This window comes from Oncorhynchus keta, unplaced genomic scaffold (assembly GCF_023373465.1).
Source record: "Oncorhynchus keta strain PuntledgeMale-10-30-2019 unplaced genomic scaffold, Oket_V2 Un_contig_15266_pilon_pilon, whole genome shotgun sequence".
NCBI lineage: Eukaryota > Metazoa > Chordata > Actinopteri > Salmoniformes > Salmonidae > Oncorhynchus > Oncorhynchus keta.
The window spans coordinates 66,322-87,706 of NW_026279223.1; the positions used below are offsets into that span (position 1 = coordinate 66,322).

At 50.1% G+C, this 21,385-nt stretch overlaps 1 pseudogene; it reads left to right on the forward strand.

The window, feature by feature from the left end:
* Positions 1–7,161: 7,161 nt before the first annotated feature.
* LOC127918914 (ubiquitin carboxyl-terminal hydrolase 8-like) lies at positions 7,162–19,275 on the forward strand (annotated as a pseudogene).
* The last annotated feature ends 2,110 nt before the right edge of the window (positions 19,276–21,385 follow it).

The window sequence follows — 21,385 nt, forward strand, 5'->3', positions numbered from 1 at the left end:
CAAGTCTGTTAATTTAAAAAAAAACTGATTCGTATTCAATATGTATTTTCAATGACTTTTCAATTCAATGAAAAATGAAATATATTAATTTAAAACGTTTTTCAATTTTAGTATAAAAAAATCTAATCACTTCCTGAATTGAGTCCAATTTGAATTGGCCCCAACCCTGCTTGGTATGTTTAGTTTTAGGAAGATTGTTATGATGTGTTAAAAGAGATTCTAATAAACACTTTCAACTTTATTATTTAAATTGGAAATAAAGATGACATTTTAAATAAACTTGACAATTTATTTAAAACAATATGTTATTTAATTAACGGTAAAAGCTTGCTATCCTATTCCGTCATAATCATTTTACTTATCAATGATAGTGAATGACCAAATCACTAGTAACAGAGGAAGTTCCTCATCTCCTCACAGTCCCTGATTCCCCAAAGCTCTCCCTCTCTGGCCAGGGTCCCACAGCGGAGGTGTTGGGCGGGGCAGTGGGGCAGCCTCCCCGGTCCAGGCCTCGTACTCCAGGGGTCTCCATTCACCCACAACCAGAAACCACTGAAAAAGCGTAGACCGGTCCACACATGGTCCGTCTGGGCCCCCTTTGAATTCATAATTCTCTGGACGACGAGCTGCTCATTCTCAGACAGCAGGCTGGTGAGGTCAGTGTATTGCATCCTGCAGTGATCCAGCGCCTCTTCCCACGTCTTGTTCTCCTGTACCAGGACCACGTTCAGATCAAAGCACCAGAAAGGGTTTATTTGTTTGCACAAGCTGTCAGCCATCTCACCCTTTATCACACCGACACAGTCCTGGTTGGCAACACGTTGGTATGACAGGTCTGTACTCCAGAACCTGAATGTTGAGTTCCACCCTCCAGACCACTTCCACTCTGTTGAGTCATTGGTATCTCTGTACAGACCGATCCAAGTCAAACCAATCCAGTTGAATTCAGAAGTTAAGACGTTGGACAACAGCTCTGCTGCTTCCTCCTGGTCGGTGATGAAGGCCAGGTCAATGTATTTCTCTCTGCAGTACTGCTGAGCTTCTTGCCAGGTCAGCTGTTTATCCACATAGTAGAACTGTTTGGTAAGACCAGAGACTACTGCAAACAGAGCAGTGATGAGGAGCCCAGTGGAGATGCTCTTCCTCTGCATGATGTCCCAGTACTCAGTCAGTGTGGAGTGGAGTTGACCCTGCTGCTGCTCTTATGATCACCAACTACCAGGCGCTTCCTTAGCTCACCTCTTCACACAAAGCAAACCAATCAGAGAGGCTTCATTAACTCACCTGTACACCCAACCCACCAATGAGAACACTTCCCTAACTCACCTGTAAACACTGGCCCTTCTGCTGCCACTACCCCATCTTTCTCTTTCTCTGTCTCTGTCTCTCTCTTTCTCTCTCTCTCTCTCTCTCTCTCTTCTCTCTGTCTCTCTCTCTGTCTCTCTCTCTCTCTCTCTCTCTTTCTCTCTGTCTCTCTCTCTCTTTCTCTCTCTCTCTCTCTCTCTCTCTCTCTCTCTCTCTCTCTCTCTCTCTCTCTCTCTGTCTCTCTGTCTCTCTGTCTCTCTGTCTCTCTCTCTTTCTCTCTCTCTCTGTCTCTTTCTCTCTCTTTCTCTCTCTCACTCACCACTCACTCACTCACTCACTCACTCCACTCACTCACTCACTCACTCACTCACTCACTCAATAATTCATCCAAAACCCACTATCACTTATTCACTCAACCATTCACTTTCTCCCCCTTCTCACTCACTCTGTCTCTTTCTCTCCCTCACTCTCTTACTGGGTGGAAGGCTCATTTGATTTCCATCATTAGGTGTTCCCCCAATAGAATGGCCCAATGGGCACGATGCAAAACTAGCATGCCCCCCGTTCTCTTTCTTTTCTCTCTCTCTCTAGGTCACTTCCCTTCCCTCTACAGTCCTTCATTAGGTAAATCTCCTCACTGCCTCTCAGTCAAATGTTTCCAGCCATGCAAAGACCCTGGGTTGCTCTAGGTAGGTCTGGGCTGGGCTGGGTTGGGCAGGTCTGGGTGGGTCTGGTCTAGGTTTGTCTGGGTTGGTCTAGGTTGGTCTGGGTTGGGCAGCAGAAGAACAGAGAGGATGGTCCCCAGTTAAATCCCCCAGGTCATGGATCAGAGTGACTGTATTGTTTGGTTTGAGCTCACCCGCACACGCAGCCCACCAATCAGAGAGACTTCCTCAGCTCACTTATACACCCAGCCCACCAATCAGAGAGGCTTTCTTTAACAGTGGTGAGTTTTCATGGATCCCAAAGGGAAAACATTTCCATGAAAAAATACAAAAACATAAAATAATATATCTTTCATCTCTCTGTTTCATAATTTTTCTTCAATTTGCAAGAGACTATGTATCTCATCATAGAAAGCTTCCGAGCGAGTGGTCCAAAATAGGATAATATTGTTGGAGCATTGAATGCAAGGGAAGCCAGTGAGCATTTGGCCTCCCTTGATAAAAAAAAATAATGCAATAACAGTCAATCAGTGTTGAGCTAAACTGAGTGAGCTCAACTGTGAATGGTCCTGGCACACCAAAACAAAGTGCCAGACCAATCACATCACTTCAAGCCAAACATCATTGAAATATATATATTTTGTTGCATCCCGTTGTGTTGTTGTACTCCGGTGGCTAGCTAGCTAATAAAATGGTCCCTTCCATGGACGGAGATAAGGATTTAGACATGTGGTTTTACTTAATTATCCATACTGGCCTGAGAAGATGAAAGTTCAATATGTAGTTAGATGCATTTTAGCCAGGTAGCCTAGGACAACAAAAACTAAAAACGTGTATTGTCTGACAGAGTGATAGACCATTTCAGCAACATGAAAGAGAGGAGGATGGCATTTCTTTACAATCAACATGCGTTGTGACATGTGGTCTGCCACTGCGAGGACAATCAGATGTCCGTCCTGTCTCCCTGTAGCGATGTCTTCGGCGTCTCACAGTACGAACATTGCAATTTGTTGCCCTGGCCACTTCTGTAGTCCTCATGCCTCCTTGCAGCATGCCTAAGGCATGTTCACGCAGATGAGCAGGGACCCTGGGCATCTTTCTTTGGTGTTTTCAGGGTCAGTAGAAAGGCCTCTTTCGTGTCCTAAGTTTTCATAACTGTGACCTTAATTGCCTACTGTCTGGAAGCTATTACTGTCTTAACGACCTTTCCACAGGTGCATGTTCATTCATTGTTTAAGGTTCATTAAACAAACATGGGTAACCGTGTTTAAACCCTTTACAATGAAGATCTGTGAAGTTTTTTGGATTTTTACGAATTCTCTTTGAAAGACAGGGTCCTGAAAAAGGCACGTTTCATCATTCGCTGAGATTACATCACTGACAGATCAAGTAAACACAATAGGACAACAGGCCTGAAGAGTGAATAAAGACGATGATCCATGACCTTGGGGAATTAACTTGGGGACATCTTCCCTGCTGTGCTGCTGCCCAACCCAGGCTTGGCTGAAAAGGTCTGAAGGGTTTTTTACATGGCTGAAAAACATTTGACTGAGATGCAGAGAGGAGATTTACCTAAACAAAGAAATGTAGAGGGAAGGGAAGTGATCCTTGATGAAAATGTAAACATGTCAGTTTGTTCCTTTCACAAGGAGTAATAACATGTTCAACTACTTAAGACATTGTCTCGAATCATCTATGCTGAACAAAAATATAAACGCAACATGCAACAATTTCAACGATTTTACTGAGTTACAGTTCATATAAAGGAAATAGTCCATTTCAATTCATTAATAAGGCCCTAATCTATGGATTTCACCTGACTGGGCAGGGTGCAGCAATGGGTAGGTCTGGGAGGGCATAAGCCCACTCACTTGGAAGACTGGCCCACCCACTGGGGATCAAGGCGCAGCCAATCAGAATGAGTTTTTCCCCACAAAAGGGCTTTATTATAGACAGAAATACTCCTCCAGTTTCATCAGCTGTCCGGGTGGCTGGTTTCAGACGATCCCGCAGGTAAAGAAGCCGGATGTTGGTGGCTGATTGGCTGAGAAACCTTTCTTGTACTTTGATCTGAATGTGATCCTGGTACAGATGAACAAGACGTGGAGGAGGCTCTGGAGCACTGCAGGAAGCACTACACTGACCTCACCAGCCTGCTGTCTGAGAATGAGCAGCTCCTCGTCCAGAGAATGATGAATTCAAAGGGGGCCCAGACGGACCATGTGTGGACGCTTTTTCAGTGGTTTCTGTCTGTGGGTGAACGGGGACACCTGGAGAACCAGGCCTGGACTGGGAGGAGGTTGGCTCAGGCTGCCCCATCCAACACCTCCGCTGTGGGACCCTGGCCAGAGAGGGAGAGCATTGGGGATCCAGGGACTGTGAGGAGATGAGGAACTTCCTTTGTTACTAGTGAATTGGTAATTCAATGTAATTCTCTTATTAGAATAACATGTTATGTTTGTTTGTCAATTATTTAAAAAAGTTAACATGAATTTGTTCTAAAGCCAAAGATGTTGTTACATAAATAAAGATGAATGGAGAAGACAGCACAGCAGGCACCCGGGTTGTGAAGGAGTGGATGAGACATTTATTAATATACTAGCAGTGTTGGAACTTAAAGGGATACTTTGAGATTTTGGTAATGAGACCCTTTATGAACTCGTGGATGAACTTGTGGATACCATATTTATCTTTCTGTGTCCAGTATGAAGGAAAGTTAGAGGTGGTTTCGTTACCCAAAGCTAACTAGCTTTAGAGCAATGACTGCTAGCAGATACCAGTAGACTTCCAGTCATTGCGATAACGCTAAAATCCTGAAGTATCCCTTTAAGGACTCTGTGCGCTTCAAAAGCTGTTGTGTTGCAACAATAATAAAACGGAGGAATAAGCAGATTATGTCCTTTTTGTCAATCTTTCTTGTCTAGTTTACTAGGCTATTATTAGCCTACTGGAAAGGAATGTGCAAATAGACAAATCATAAAATCCAGTACAGACAGCACTTTGACAGCACGGGAGCTGGCATGCAAACCCACAGCTCTGCAGTGCACCGACTGCACAGGGTGTAGAGATTACTCCCTCTTGTTCAACCAAGATCCCAGACACCATTTTATTTTGTTGAATGTCACACATATAATATATTCCTGTATTTGATGGTGTTCTGACTTATTAAACGGTGGGATATCAATAAAATAAGTATTGGAAACATATTATCTGTAATGTCCAGCGAATCTAGTGCCCCGAAATCAGGCGTTTTAGTCTTAAGATGTATATAAATGTTCCATAAATGTAACTGCTAGAGAAAGGGACTGGCAGCGACCAGGAGTGGCGCAGTGATCTAAGGCACTGCATTGCAGTGCTGGCTGTGCTACTAGAGATCCTGGTTCGAGTCCAGACTCTGTTGCAGCTGGCAGCGACCAGGAGACCCAGTGATAGGGCATCGCAGTGCTGGCTGTGCTACTAGAGATCCTGGCCCAGTGTCGCTCCAGGTAGGGAGGGTTTGTCCCACAGTGCTGGCTGTGCATCCTGGTTCGAGTCCAGACTCTGCTGCAGCTGTAGACCCATGGGGCAGTGATTAAGGCAGGCACTGCATCGCAGTGCTGGCTGTGCTACTAGAGATCCTGGGAGTCCAGACTGTCAGCTGGCAGCGACCAGGAGAGATCTATGGGGCAGTGCACAATTGGCCCAGTGTCGTCCAGGTAGGAGGGTTTGTCCCACAAGGATGTACTTGTCCCATTGCATACTAGCAACTCCTGTGGTGGGCTGGGTGCAGTGTACACTGACATGGTCAGGTGTATGGTGTTTCCTCTGACACATTGGTTAAGCTGGCATTGTGTCAAGAAGCAGTGTGGCTTGACCTTCGCCTCTCCCGAGTCTGTACGGGAGTTTTTTTAAAAAATTTTTATTTTATTTTTTTTTAATGATGGGACAATAATGTAACTACGTAATTGGAAACCATGAAAAGGGGGTACAGAAAAAATAACAATAATTTAGCACTTGTTGGTAGTTTTGAAAAACTGCAAACAGGAAATCATAAGGTCGATTGATCTTCCGGGGAAGTGGAAGCAACTTTGTTTTTTTACAACTGAAAGAGATCCAACTTCCACATCCAACGGGCAAAATAAAGTTCCCTACTTCTCTATTTTTGTATTTAAAAATATATAGATATATTTAACCTTATTTAACTAAGCAAGTCAGTTAAGAACAAATTCTTATTTACAATGACGGCCTGAACAGTGGGTTAACTGCCTTGTTCAGGGGCAGAACGACAGAGTTGTACCTTTAACCACTAGGCTACCTGCCGCTCTACTTGTATATTTTCCCATTTTTTCCAATCGTATGGCATTAAAGCTATTTAAGGAGGAAACCGATGTCGTCGCAACCTTAATAGAGGGTGTTTTATGTATGAGCGGGGACATGAGTGTATTACTGGCTGTGCAGTTTAAAGCGATACATTTGGAATGTTGGCAATGAGGCTCTTTATCTACTTCCCCGGAGTCAGATTAACTCGTGGATACCATTTGTTTGTCTGTGTCCAGTATGAAGGAAGTTAGAGGTAGACATAGCATATGTGATAGCCTTAATGGTACTGCCCATCCCCACCCAGTTCAATATTTCAATGGCTCCAGCAATATCCATGCTAAAACGGGTTAGTCCTCTATCAGTATCTTAAGAAAACAAGCACAACTAGATTTTTACAAAGTTGCCGAAATGCCACGTCCACTTATGTTAGTACTGTAAAGACACTGGGTTTATAAGCGCGGATATCGACTCTGCCGGTCGAGCATGCTTTTGCGGCACAGTAAATAGCGCGCTGGACTTCTGGCGAGAAGGTCAACGGTTCGAGACCTGCTCCCGAGTGTTTCAGTACAGTAAATTCATAACAATCTAAACATTACGAAACTTCTAATCGATCAAATAGGCCTCACGTAGCAACGGTTGTTGTTTAGAAAAATCAGGTTGATTCTAGCAGTGGTGTGTTCTACATTGTTGATAAAGTTTTGCCATTTTGAACAAATACGCCCCTTGAGTTCTTCCGGGAAACAGGAGTCAGCTGACTTGGGCTCGTCACTAGTTACCACAGCCACACAGTCATAAACCCCGCCTGTTTCTAAAATATATATTATTAAAATGCGATTATAAACCTAACCGTAACCACTTTTAACCATACGCGTTTTTATAACCCTAAATTAAGCCCCCAAAACACTTTTTTTAAAATAACATTTTTCGACATAGCCAATTTTTACTTTGTGGCTGTGGTAACTATCGGAAAACACTAGAAAAAACTGAACAAGACAACAGTGCAACGTTATGGTAAGTTGTATTATTTCCTCTTTTCAAACGTATTCACTTGCTATCTCTTCATTGCAATAACTTAGAGGCTATTCGCCGTTATAGTTACGGTTATAACGTCTTTGTCGTTACCTAGCTAAACATCCATAAGCTGACAGAGCCTGTTCGAGTAAACAACTACAGTGAAAGCTAGCTAGCCTAATAAACTAGCTATCCTGCTAACAAACTAACTTGACAGATGGGGGGGTAGGCTAGCTACTGCACTTCCCGATGAAACATTACTTAGGAAGCTACCTGGCTTGCTAACTTAAAGTTTTGCGAACGTACTAGCTAGTAGCAAGTCCAATGTCACATATATTATATTTACAATTTCGTCAAAGAAATTGTCTGTGGTTTCGTTTCTTGGAAGCCTTGCTAAATGCACAGTTCATGTTTACATCTTGCTTGGATGCATTACTCCAGCTGAACCGCCAAAGATAATCAATCATACGTAACGTTACACTGGAAATTTACCCTCAGGTACACAAATCACATTACAGTACTTTGCTTGGTCATTCAGAGAACAACCGCTTACTAACAAAAACGTCAAAAACCTATTGGACATGGTTCTACACTGAACAAAAGTTACAGTTCATTTAAGGAAATCAATCAATTTCAATAAACTAGACGTGTCTGTAGGCAGCCCGGTACCAGCCTGACTAGACGTGTCTGTAGGCAGCCCGGTACCAGTTTAAACATGGAATGGAAGTACTTTAGTGCAAAAATAAATAAATATATAAATAAGTGGTTAAATATTTTTTAAACAAATCCTACAAAGTCCTCATCTTTGTTATTTCTCTCAGATATAGGACAGACACTTCAAAACATACGTCCATTTGATTTATCCCTCACCGACTTTATCACACTGACAGTATTTTTCAGTTCCAACCCATTTCTGGCGGCCTTCCTCCTTAAGTTTCCAAAAACCACAAGCGATGCCTGTTAACGTTCAGACCGAACGTCTGGCCTCTTAAAGTCCCCTGGAAGAAGATGCCCCATCAATCGGTGCTAAAGGTCGTTGGCCTCTATGAATGGGGCAGGCAAGGGGTTAATAATAATAATAATAATAATAATAATAATACTAAAAGCTATTTGATTAAATTGTTTTGTCTTTCCAGAGCGGTGAGGACTGGAATATGTGAACATTGTACACTGCTGGTGATATATAACCCACCGTTGAAGATGCCTGCGGTGTCCCGCGGGGCGAAGGACTTGTACCTCTCTACTAACCTGGGGGACCTCAACAAGAAAGCTGAAGTCAAGCCTGACAAAATCAACACCAGGAGGTAAGCTGTTGTTCTGGTATGGATGTTATTTAAATGGTCTTGGTAACAGACACTGGCTGGTCACAACTGGCCTGTTACCAGGAACATACTGACTGGTCACATCAGGCCTGTTACCAGGGCCATACTGACTGGTCACATCAGGCCTGTTACCAGGAACATACTGACTGGTCACATCAGGCCTGTTACCAGGACCATACTGACTGGTCACATCAGGCCTGTTACCAGGACCATACTGACTGGTCACATCAGGCCTGTTACCAGGGCCATACTGACTGGTCACATCAGGCCTGTTACCAGGACCATACTGACTGGTCACATCAGGCCTGTTACCAGGACCATACTGACTGGTCACAACTGGCCTGTTACCAGGACCATACTGACTGGTCACATCAGGCCTGTTACCAGGACCATACTGACTGGTCACATCAGGCCTGTTACCAGGACCATACTGACTGGTCACATCAGGCCTGTTACCAGGACCATACAGACTGGTCACAACTGGCCTGTTACCAGGACCATACTGACTGGTCACATCAGGCCTGTTACCAGGACCATACTGACTGGTCACATCAGGCCTGTTACCAGGACCATACTGACTGGTCACATCAGGCCTGTTACCAGGACCATACAGACTGGTCACATCAGGCCTGTTACCAGGACCATACAGACTGGTCACATCAGGCCTGTTACCAGGACCATACTGACTGGTCACATCAGCCCTGTTACCAGGACCATACTGACTGGTCACAACAGGCCTGTTACCAGGAACATACTGACTGGTCACAACTGGCCTGTTACCAGGACCATACTGACTGGTCACATCAGGCCTGTTACCAGGACCATACTGACTGGTCACATCAGCCCTGTTACCAGGACCATACTGACTGGTCACATCAGCCCTGTTACCAGGACCATACTGACTGGTCACATCAGGCCTGTTACCAGGAACATACAGACACTGGCTGTCCACAATAGGCCTGTTGTGACCAGTCAGTATGGTCCTGGTAACAGGCCTGTGTTCAATTCTTCAGCTATGTCCAGAGTGTATGGTAAATGTTCTGTTGTGAGTTCCAGCTATGTTCTGTTGTGAGTTCCAGCTATGTTCTGTTGTGAGTTCCAGCTATGTCCAGAGTGTATGGTAAATGTTCTGTTGTGAGTTCCAGCTATGTACAAGAGTGTATGGTAAATGTTCTGTTGTGAGTTCCAGCTATGTTCTGTTGTGAGTTCCAGCTATGTTCTGTTGTGAGTTCCAGCTATGTGTATGGTAAATGTTCTGTTGTGAGTTCCAGCTATGTGTATGGTAAATGTTCTGTTGTGAGTTCCAGCTATGTTCTGTTGTGAGTTCCAGCTATGTGTATGGTAAATGTTCTGTTGTGAGTTCCAGCTATGTGTATGGTAAATGTTCTGTTGTGAGTTCCAGCTATGTGTATGGTAAATGTTCTGTTGTGAGTTCCAGCTATGTGTATGGTAAATGTTCTGTTGTGAGTTCCAGCTATGTCCAGAGTGTATGGTAAATGTTCTGTTGTGAGTTCCAGCTATGTCCAGAGTGTATGGTAAATGTTCTGTTGTGAGTTCCAGCTATGTTCTGTTGTGAGTTCCAGCTATGTTCTGTTGTGAGTTCCAGCTATGTGTATGGTAAATGTTCTGTTGTGAGTTCCAGCTATGTTCTGTCGTGTGTTCCAGCTATGTCCAGAGTGCCTGTAAGATCTTCAAGGCTGCGGAGGAGTGTCGTCTGGATGGAGACGAGGAGAAGGCCTATGTTCTCTACATGAAATACCTAACGGTTTATGATCTCATCAAGAAGAGGCCCGACTTCAAGCAGCAACAGGTACCAACCGTGGTCCATTAGTTCACTCCGTACCACCGACGGTAGCCCTGTCGAAAACAAGTGTTTCTTTATATGGACACGTTCAGGTTATAAACCTTCCCTGTTCTTCCATTTGGTCCCTAGTGAATACAACCCATGTTTTGCTACTCAGACCACAGAGGGAGTTCAAGCCATGCGATATGTTTTAAAGGAGACTGGGAGCTCCCATGTATTCAGTGGTTTTTCAGACTGTAGGAATGTAATGGGGGGCGCAGCGTGTAGAGGGGAGAACAGGGGGGGGGGAGTAGTGGCTGAAGAGGGATTCAACCCCATGCCGACACAGGCTGTGTGCTTGTAGACTGCAGAACTAGTGATGAGCCACACTCCCACACGGGACTGTTATGATACTGGCCATATTTGAGGGTTCGAACCAACGAGGACAAGGCTTCCTACCGTGATTTCACGCTCTATTGATTTTGCCGATTGTTTTTATTTCTTTATTTTACCTTTATTTAACTAGGCAAGTCAGTTAAGACCAAATTCTTATTTTTGACGGCCTGGGAACAGTGGGTTAACTGCCTGTTCAGGGCAGAACGACAGATTTGTACCTTGTCAGCTCGGGGAGAACTTGCAACCTTTCGGTTACTAGTGTCTAACCACTAGACTACCCTGCCGGTTATAGAATAGTACTGTCTTAGTCGAAGTGGATGCTGCTGGTTTCACGTTAACCATCAATACTAAATAAAGGTACTTGACTTCCGCGGACATGGTGCAAAGTCATTCTGTTTGGCAACGACACAATGTATTGATTTTTGACCAGCTGTGTTTTCCCTCCCGTTGTTGAGACGGCTGTCATCTGAAGCACCTTTCCTCTCTGTTGTCCAAGGAGTTCTTCCTGTCCGTGTTGGGGCCCACCAGCTTTAAAAAGCAATAGAAGAAGCAGAGAAACTCTCTGAAAGCCTTAAACTCAGGTTGGTGTGTCGTCGTCGTTTATTCACAGACATTACGTTCACTATGTGCTGGATGTTACTAAATCAACTGGTATTCAGTTGGCAGAGGTTTTAGCTGAACTTCAATAACCATGAATGGTTTCAAGGAGACCGTGGACTTTGCCAAAGACGGAGATACGTTGATTTGAAGCTATAGAATCTCAGCCTAATGCTTCTACAGGTTACTGTGTGTGTGTGTGTGTGTGTGTGTGTGTGTGTGTGTGTGTGTGTGTGTGTGTCTGTGTGTTTAGGTACGAGGAAGTCGAGGTTCGCAAAAAGCTTGAGGAGAAAGAGAGACAAGAGGAGAAGAAAAGGAGGGAGGATAAGATGGAGAAAGATGGAGGAGGGCATCTCCGAAAGCAGGGAAAGAGATCAGAAGGTAGGTCCCTGAATGATGACGAGGACACAACAGCTCTATCGAAGGCTGTGAGGTCGATACGTAAACTCAGATAAGCAAGTGGTACTGGAAAAGGAAATGTCTGTGAGGTCGATACGTAAGCTCTGTCAGCACCACCCCTGTCGGCACCTCCTGTCGACACCTCCCCTGTCGACACCTCCCCTGTCGACACCTCCCCTGTCGACACCTCCCCTGTCGACACCTCCAGTTGTTGACACCTCCTGTCGACACCTCCCCCTGTCGACACCTCCAGTTGTTGACACCTCCCCTGTCGACACCACCCCTGTCGACACCTCCCCTGTCGACACCTCCCCTGTCGACACCTCCCTGTCGACACCACCCCTGTCGACATATAACCTCCCCTGTCGACACCTGCCCCTGTCGACACCTCCCCTGTCGACACCTCCCCTGTCGACACCTCCCTGTCGACACCTCCCCTGTCGACACCTCCCCTGTCGACACCTCCCTGTCGACACCACCCGTTGTTCGACACCACCCGTTGTCGACACCTCCCTGTCGACACCACCCCTGTCGACACCTCCCCTGTTCAGGAACACCACCCCTGTCGACACCTCCCCTGTCGACACCACCCCTGTCGACACCACCCCTGTCTACCACCCCTGTCGACACCACCCCTGTCGACACCTCCCCTGTCGACACCACCGTTGTCGACACCACCCCTGTCGACACCGACACCTCCTGTCGACACCACCCCTGTCGACACCTCCCCTGTCGACAACTCCCCTGTCGACACCACTGACTGGTCACACCACCCGTTGTCGACACCACCCTGTCGACACCACCCCTGTCGACACCTCCCTGTCTACACCTCCCCTGTCTACACCTCCCTGTCGACACCACCCCTGTCGACACCTCCCCTGTCGACACCTCCCCTGTCGACACCACCAGTTGTCGACACCACCCCTGTCGACACCTCCCTGTCGACACCACCCCTGTCGAACACCTCCCCTGTCTACACCTCCCCTGTCGACACCACCCCTGTCACACCTCCCCTGTGAACACCACTGTCCTCCCCTGTCGACACCACCCCTGTCGACACCTCCCTGTCGACACCTCCCCTGTCGACACGACACCACCCTTCGACACCTCCCCTGTCGACACCTCCCTGTCGAACACCACCCCTGGTCGACACCACCCCTGTCGACACCACCCTGTCGACACCTCCCCTGTCGACATCCCCTGTCGACACCTCCTGTCGACACCCCTGTTCGACACCACCCCTGTCGACACCTCCCCTGTCGACACCACCAGTTGTGACACCTCCCTGTCGACACCTCCCTGTCGACACCTCCCCTGTCGACACCACCCCTGTCGACACCTCCCTGTCGACACCACCCCTGTCGACACTCCCCTGTCGACACCACCCCTGTCGACACCACCCCTGTCGACACCACCCCACCACCCCCTGTCGACACCTCCTGTCGACACCACCCCTGTCGACACCTCCCCTGTCGACACCACCAGTTGTCGACAGCTCCCCTGTCGACACCTCCCCTGTCGACACCACCAGTCTGTCGACACCTCCCTGTCGACACCACCAGTTGTCGACACCTCCCCTGTCGACACCACCCCTGTCGACACCTCCCTGTCGACACCTCCCTGTCTACACCTCCCCTGTCGACACCACCCCTGTCGACACCTCCCCTGTCGACACCTCCCTGTGACACCACTATGTTGTCGACACCCCTGTCGACACCACCCGTTGTCGACACCTCCCCTGTCGACACCTCCCTGTCCACACCTCCCCTGTAAGACACCTCCCCTGTCGACACCTCCCCTGTCGACACCACCCCTGTCGACACCTCCCCTGTCGACACCTCCCTGTCGATGACCTCCCTGTCGACACCACCCCTGTCGACACCTCCCTGTCGACACCACCCCTGTCGACACCACCCCTGTCGACACCACCCCTGTCGACACCTCCTGTCTACACCTCCCCTGTCGACACCACCCCTGTCGACATTTCCCCTGTCGACACCACCCCTGTCGACACCTCCCTGTCGACACCACCCCTGTCGACACCACCCCTGTCGACACCAGTTGTCGACACCTCCCCTGTCGACACCTCCCCTGTCGACACCTCCCTGTCGACACCACCCCTGTCGACACCACCCCTGTCGACACCACCCCTGTCGACACCACCCCTGTCGACACCACCCCTGTCGACACCTCCCCTGTGTCCCCTGTCTACACGTTGTCGACACCTCCCTGTCGACACCACCCCTGTCGACACCTCCCCTGTCGACACCACCCCCTGTCGACACCTCCCTGTCGACACCACCCCTGTCGACACCTCCCCTGTCTACACCATTTCACCTCCCCTGTCGACACCTCCCCTGTTTACACCACCCCTAGTTCGACACCTCCCTGTCACCCTGTCGACACCACCCCTGTCGACACCACCATCTTCGACACCTCCCCTGTCACACCACCCCTGTCGACACCTCCTGTCGACACTGACACCCCTGTGACACCACCCTCGACACCACCCCTGTCGACACCACCCCTGTCGACACCACCCCTGTCCACCTCCCCTGTCGACACCACCCCCTGTCTACACCTCCCCTGACACCTCCCCTGTCTACACCTCCCCTGTCGACACCACCCTGTCTACACCTCCCCTGTCGACACCACCCTGTCACACCTCCCCTGTTACACCTCCCTGTCGACACCACCCCTGTCTACACACTCCCCTGTCGACACCTCCCCTGTCGACACCACCCTGTCGACACCTCCCCTGTCACCACCCCTTCCACCTCCCTGTCGACACCACCCCTGTCGACACCACCCCTGTCGACACCTCCCTGTCGACACCCGTTGTAACCTCCCCTGTCGACACCTCCCTGTCGACACCACCCCTGTCGACACCTCCCCTGTCGACACCTCCCCTGTCACACCCTTTGTCGACACCTCCCCTGTCGACACCACCCCTGTCGACACCACCCCTGTCGACACCTCCCCTGTCACCACCTCCCTGTACACCACCCCTGTCGACACCTCCCCTGTCGACACCTCCCCTGTCTACACCACCCCTGTTGACACCTCCCCTGTCTACACCACCCCTGTCTACACCACCCCTGTCGACACCACCCCTGTCGACACCACCCCTGTCGACACACCACCCCTGTCGACACCTCCCTGTCGACATCTCCCCTGTCGACACCAGTTGTCGACACCACCCCTGTCGACACCTCCCTGTCGACACCTCCCCTGTCTACACCTCCCTGTCTACACCACCCTGGACACCACCCCTGTCTACACCACTCCCTGTCGACACCTCCCTGTCTACACCTCCCCTGTCGACACCATCCCTGTCGACACCACCCCTGTCGACACCTCCCTGTCACCTCCCCTGTCGACACCAGTTGTTGACACCACCCCTGTCGACACCTCCCTGTCGACCACCCCTGTCCCATGTCGACACCTCCCATCTCACCTCCTGTCGACACCACCCCCTGTCGACACCACCCCTGTCGACACCACCCTCGACACCTCCCTGTCTACACTCCCTGTCGACACCTCCCCTCACCTCCCCTCGACACCTCCCTGTCCACCTCCCTGTCGACACCTCCCCTGTCGACACCTCCCCTGTCGACATTCACCCTGTCGACACCTCCCCTGTCGACACCACCCCTGTCGACACCACCCCTGTCGACACCTCCCCTGTCGACACCACCCCCTGTCGACACCACCCTGTCGACACCTCCCCTGTCGACACCACCCCTGTCGACACCTCCCTGTCGACACCACCCCTGTCGACACCACCCCTGTCTACACCTCCCTGTCTACACCTCCTGTCGACACCACCCCTGTCTACACCTCCCTGTCGACACCACCCTGTCTACACCCCCTGTCTACACCTCCCCTGTCGACCCTCTACACCTCCCCTGTCGACACCCCCCTGTCGACACCTCCCTGTCGACACCACCCTGTCTACACCTCCCTGTCTACACCTCCCCTGTCGACACCACCCCTTTCGACACCTCCCCTGTCGACACCTCCTGTCGACACCTCCCCTGTCGACACCTCCCCTGTCGACACCTCCCTGTCTGACACCTCCCCCTGTCGACACCACCCCTGTCGACACCTCCCCTGTCTACACCTCCCTGTCGACACCTCCCTGTCTACACCTCCCCTGTCGACACCACCCCTGTCTACACCTCCCCTGTCTACCTCCCCTGTCGACACCCCCTGTCTACACCACCCTGTCGACACCTCCCCTGTCGACACCTCCCCTGTCGACACCACCCCTGTCGACACCTCCCCCTACACCTCCTGTCGACACCACCCCTCGACACCACCCGTCGACACCTCCCCTGTCGACACCTCCCCTGTCGACACCTCCCCTGTCGACACCTCCCTGTCGACACCACCCTGTCGACACCTCCTGTCGACACCACCCCTGTCTACACCACCCCTGTCGACACCTCCCTGTCGACACCTCCTGTCGACACCACCCCTGTCGACACCACCCCTGTCGACACCACCCCTGTCTACACCACCCCTGTCGACACCACCCCTGTCGGACACCACCCTGTCGACACCTCCCCTGTCGACACCACCCCTGTCTACACCACCCCTGTCTACACCTCCCCTGTCTACACCCCTCCCCTGTCGACACTCCCCTGTCGACACCACCCCTGTCGACACCACCCTGTCTACACCTCCCTGTCTACACCTCCCTGTCCACCCCTGTGGGCACCTCCCTGTCTACACCCGACCCTCCCTGTCTACACCTCCCTGTCTACACCACCCCTGTCTACACCTCCCTGTCTACACCCCCTGGGGACACCACCCCTGTCTCACACCTCCCTGTCTACACCAGGCACCACCCCTGGACACCTCCCCTGTCGACACCACCCCTGTCTACACCTCCCTGTCTACACCACCCCTGTCTACACCTCCCCTGTCTACACCTCCCTGTCTACACCTCCCCAGGACACCACCCCTGTCTACACCACCCCTGTCGACACCTCCCTGTCTACACCAGTTGTTGTGGTTGAGAGTTGGTCCTTTAAGATGCTGTGGTCTCAGTTGTAATGTTCTGTGTTCTAGGTAAAAGAGCAGAAGGAGTTGAAAAATGTAACTTCAAAAAGGTAAGGATGGTGACCAGCAAACTGACTCAAATGCTTTTTAAAAAGGTTCAGAATTTGAGGTAATATGAAGTTATGACATGAATATAAGTTGTTTTACACAACAGGTTGATGTTTATTGATTTATCCATCTTTTATTATCCCCTCCCTCCGTCATCCCTCCGTGCCTCCTCCTCCCTCCTCTGTACCTCCCTCCCTCCTCCGCATTTCCTCCCTCCCTCCGTACCTCCTCCCTCTCGTGCCTCCTTCCCTTCCTCCGTACCTCCCTCCCTCCGTGCCTCCCTCCCTCCCCTCCCTCCATTCCCTCCTCCTCCGTACCTCCTCCCTCCTCCCTCCCTCCTCCGTACCTCCCTCCCTCCGTGCCTCCTCCCTTCCTCCGTACCTCCCTCCCTCCGTACCTCCCTCCCTTCCTCCGTTACCTCCCTCCCCTCCGTACCTCCCTCCCTCCGTACCTCCCTCCTTCGTCCCTCCGTGCCTCCCTCCCCTCCGTACATCCCTCCCTCCGTGCCTCCCTCCCTCCCTCCCTCGGTACAATCCCTCCCCCGTACATCCCTCCCTCCCTCCGTGCCTCCTTCCCCCAAGGTACCTCCCCCTCCCCTCCGTGCCTCCTCCCTCCCTCCTACCTCCCTCCCTCCGTACCTCCTCCTCCCTTTCCCCCTCCGTACCTCCCTCCCTCCGTACCTCCCTCCCTCCGTACCTCCCTCCCCTCCATCCCTCCTCCCCTCCCTCCCCTCCGTACCTCCTCCCTCCGTACCTCCCCTCCCTAATCCCTCCCATCCCTCCTCCGTGCATCTCTCCCTCCCTTCTCTCCTCCTCCTGTACCTCCCAGTCCTCCCTCCTCCGTACCTACCTCCCTCCCTCCGTACCTCCTCCCTCCCTCTCCCCTCCAGCCCTCCCTCCTCCCTCCCTCCCTCCGTGCCTCTCTCCCTCCCTCCCTCCGTGCCTCCCTCCTCCGTGCCTCCCTCCCTCCCCTCCCTCCTCCGTCCCTCTCCCTCCCTCCCCCCCTCCTCCCTCCATACCTCCCTCCTCCCTCCGTCCCTCCTCCCTCCTCCTCCTCATTTCCCTCCCTGTGCATCCCTCCTCCTGCCTTCCTCCCTCCCTCCGTACCTCCCTCCTCCCTCCCTCCGTACCTGAGGGTACCTCCCTCCCTCCCGCCATATCCGTACCTCCCTCCTCCGTACCTACCTCCCTCCCTACCTCCCTACCTCCCTACCTCCCTAGCTGCTGTGTCAGCGGGAGGGATCACAGCAGAGGGTTGTTCAAGATGATGAGGGACCAGGCCATTACGGTCATTGTGATGGACGCTCGCTGCCTCCGAGACTTCCAGGACTCACAGATCCAGGTCCCCACCCAGACTGTCATCAGTGTCCCAGAGGAGGCTATCAGCCCTGGGTACGGAGGGAGCAATGGGTGGAGGTTGTAATGGTTGATCCAGGTCTCCACTCTGACCATGCCCAAATAAATGTATTAAAATCGACTAATAATCACTACGGGCTACAAGCTGTCTTCTCTGGGGCCACATTCAGCCCGTGGGCCGTGAGTTGTGCACCCCTGCACAGGGTAACAGGTCATCATTCTTTTCCCACAGCATCACAGTGAACCAGATTGAGGCCAATCTACCTGATGCGTCCAGAGAGCGTGGAAGAGACGGGGTTCGTAGATTACATCATCCTACTGGACTGGTTCAGCTCTGTTACTGACCTCAAACTGGGAAGCACCTTACAAAGCCTCAAAGATGCTCTCTACAAGGTAACATAACATAGGAATGTGTGTTTCCATTGAGGTAATGTGTGTTTCCATTGAGGTAATGTGGGTTTCCATTCAGTCAGTGTGTTTTATCCATTGAGGTAATGTGTGTTTCCATTGAGGTAATGTGTGTTTCCATTGAGGTAATGTGGGTTTCCTCAGTCAGTGTGTTTATATTGAGGTAATGTGTGTTTCCATTGAGGTAATGTGTGTTTCCATTGAGGTAATGTGTGTTTCCATTGAGGTAATGTGTGTTTCCATTGAGGTAATGTGTGTTTCCATTGAGGTAATGTGGGTTTCCTCAGTCAATGTGTTTCCATTGAGGTAATGTGTGTTTCCATTGAGGTAATGTGTGTTTCCTCAGTCAGTGTGTTTCCATTGAGGTAATGTGGTTTCCATTGAGGTAATGTGTGTTTCCTCAGTCAGTGTGTTTCCATTGAGGTAATGTGGGTTTCCTCAGTCAGTGTGTTTAATTGAGGTAATGTGTGCTTCACAGTGGGACAGTACCACTATCCTGCGTAGTGAGCCCATGGTTCTGGAGGGAGGCTATGAGAGCTGGCTCCTCTTCTACCCCATGTACACATCCAACGCCAAAGTCAGACCGCCATTGAACACACAGCTACAGCACCTCCCACAGCGTGAGTGTTTAACCCTCACCCTAACCCCGAACACACAGTACAGCACCCTCCCACAGCGTAGTGAGCCCTTAAACCTACCATGTACATAACCTTAACCCCGAACACACAGCTACAGCACCCTCCCACATGTGAGCACCCCTTAACCCTTACCTTAACCTCACCCTAACCCCGAACACACAGCTATAACACCCTCCACAGCGTGAGTACCCCTTTAACCCTTACCTTAACCCTAACCCCCGAACACACAGCTATAACACCCTCCACAGCGTGAGTACCCCTTAACCCTTACCTTAACCCTAACCTTAACCCCTGAACACACAGCTACAGCACCCTCCCACAGCGTGAGTACCCCTTAACCCTTACCTTAACCCTAACCCCTCCGAACACACAGCTATAACACCCTCCCACTGCGTGAGTACCCCTTAACCCTTACCTTAACCCTAACCCCTGAACACACAGCTACAGCACCCTCCCACAGCGTGAGTACCCCTTAACCCTTACCTTAACCCTAACCCCCGAACACACAGCTACAGCACCCTCCCACAGGCGTGAGTACCCCTTAACCCTTACCTTAACCCTAACCCCCCGAACACACAGCTATAACACCCTCCCACTGCGTGAGTGCCCCTTAACCCTTACCTTAACCCTCACCTCCTAACCCCCGAACACGCAGCTATAACACCCTCCACAGCGTGAGTGCCCCTTAACCCTTACCTTAGCCCTGGCCCCTGAACACACAGCTACAGCACCCCTCCACAGCGTGGTGCCCTTAACCCTTACCTTAACCCCCTAGCCCCCGAACACACAGCTACAGCACCCTCCACAGCGTGAGTGCCCTTAACCCTTAGCTTAACCTAACCCCCTGGACACACAGCTACAGCACCCTCCACAGGCGTGAGTGCCCTTAACCCTTACCTTAACCTAACCCCCTGGACACACAGCTACAGCACCCTCCACAGGCGTGAGTGCCCTTAACCCTTACCTTAACCCTAACCCCCTGGAACACACAGCTACAGCACCCTCCCACAGCGTGAGTACCCCTTAACTCTTACCTTAACCCTAACCCCGGACACACACAGCTACAGTGCCCTCCCACAGCGTGAGTAGTCAGCCACCAATTTTGCAAGTTCTCCCACTTAAAAAGATGAGAGAGGCCTGTAATTTTCATCATAGGTACACTTCAACTATGACAGACAAAATGAAAAAAAAAATCAGAAAATCACATTGTAGGATTTTTAATGAATTTATTTGCAAATTATGTCTGACCCACTGGGAATGTGAAAATTCGCAAAAATAATTCTCTACTATTATTCTGACATTTCACATTCTTAAAATAAAGTGGTGATCCTACCTGACCTAAGACAGGGCATTTTTACTAGGATTAAAAATCAGGAATTGTTAACTGAGTTTAAATGTATTTGGCTAAGGTGTAAGTGAACTTATATTTCTTATTCCATCCCTTCGATTTGTGTGTATAAGGTAGTTGTGGAATTGTTAGATAGTGCTGCACTGTCAGAACTAGGAGCACAAGCATTTCACTACACTCTCATTAACATCTGTGTATATGTGTGGTATATGGTATGTGATCAATAACATCTCTTAACCATGTGTATGTGACCAATAACATCTGATAACCATGTGTATGTGACCAATAACATCTGCTAACCATGTGTATGTGACCAATAACATCTGATAACCATGTGTATGTGACCAATAACATCTGATAACCATGTGTATGTGACCAATAACATCTGATAACCATGTGTATGTGACCAATAACATCTGATAACCATGTGTATGTGACCAATAACATCTGATAACCATGTGTATGTGACCAATAACATCTGATAACCATGTGTATGTGACAATAACACAACGTCTCTGCTAACCATGTGTATGTGACCAATAACATCTGCTGACCATGTGTATGTGACCAATAACATCTGATAACCATGTGTATGTGACCAATAACATCTGCTAACCATGTGTGTGACCAATAACATCTGATAACCATGTGTATGTGACCAATAACATCTGATAACCATGTGTATGTGACCAATAACATCTGATAACCATGTGTATGACCAATAATATCTGATAACCATGTGTA